This window comes from Arachis duranensis, chromosome 7, assembly GCF_000817695.3.
Source record: "Arachis duranensis cultivar V14167 chromosome 7, aradu.V14167.gnm2.J7QH, whole genome shotgun sequence".
NCBI lineage: Eukaryota > Viridiplantae > Streptophyta > Magnoliopsida > Fabales > Fabaceae > Arachis > Arachis duranensis.
Window position 1 is genome coordinate 33,772,027 of NC_029778.3, and position 1,470 is coordinate 33,773,496.

Sequence of the window (1,470 nt, forward strand, 5' to 3'; positions counted from 1 at the left end):
TTGGCTTCTTTAGGAACTTAGAATCCGGATAGTGTTAATGATTCTCCTAGTAGGGTATGATGATTCTTGAACATAGCTACTTTTTGAGTCTTGGCCGTGGTCCAAAGCACTCTGTCTTCCAGTATTACCACTGGATACATACATGCCACAGACACATAATTGGGTGAACCTTTTCAGATTGTGACTCAGCTTTGCTAGAGTCCCCAATTAGAGGTGTCCAGGGTTCTTAAGCACACTCTTATTGCCTTGGATCACAACTTTATTTCCTTCTTTTCTTTCTTTTTTTTTCGTTTTTTTTCGATTTCTCTTTTTTTTTGAATAGAAATGCTTTTTCTTGCTTCAAGAATCATTTTAATGATTTTTCAGATCCTCAGTAACATGTCTCCTTTTTCATCATTCTTTCAAGAGCCAACATTCATGAACCACAAATTCAAGATACATATGCACTGTTTAAGCATACATTCAGAGAACAAAAATATTGCCACCACATCAAAATAATTAAACTGTTATAAAATTCAAAATTCATGCAATTCTTCCTTTTTTCAATTAAGCACGTTTTTATTTAAGAAAGGTGATGGATTCATGGGACATTCATAACTTTAAGGCATAGACACTAAGACACTAATGATCACAAGACACAAACATGGATAAACATAAGCACTAGAATTCGAAAAACACACCTCTCTTAAATGAAAAATGTTTTAATTCAAAAGAACAAGAAGTACATGAATTTCGAATTTATCCTTGAATTTAGTTTATTATATTGATGTGGTGACAATACTTTTTGTTTTCTGAATGAATGCTTGAACAGTGCATATTTTTTATATTGTTGTTTATGAATGTTAAAACTGTTGGCTCTTGAAAAAATGATGAACAAAGAAAAATGTTATTGATGATCTGAAAAATCATAAAATTGATTATTGAAGCAAGAAAAAGCAGTGAAAAGTAAAAAGCTTGCGAAAAAAAATTAAAAAAATAGGTAAAAAAAATAGAAAGAAAAAGAAAAAGCAAGCAGAAAAAGCCAATAGCCCCTAAAACCAAAAGGCAAGGGTAAAAAGGATCCAAGGCTTTGAGCATCAATGGATAGGAGGGCCCAAGGAAATAAAATCCAGGCCTAAGCGGCTACATCAAGCTGTCCCTAACCATGTGCTTGTGTCATGAAGGTCCAAGTGAAAAGCTTGAGACTGAGTGGTTAAAGTCGTGATCCAAAGCAAAGGAGTGTGCTTAAGAGCTCTGGACACCACTAACTAGGGACTCTAGCAAAGCTGAGTCACAATCTGAAAAGGTTCACCCAGTTATGTGTCTGTGGCATTTATGTATCCGGTGGTAATACTAGAAAACAAAATGCTTAGGGCCACGGCCAAGACTCATAAAAGTAGCTGTGTTCAAGAATCAACATACTTAACTAGGAGAATCAATAACACTATCCGAAATTCTAAGTTCCTAGAGAAGCCAATCATTCTAAACTTT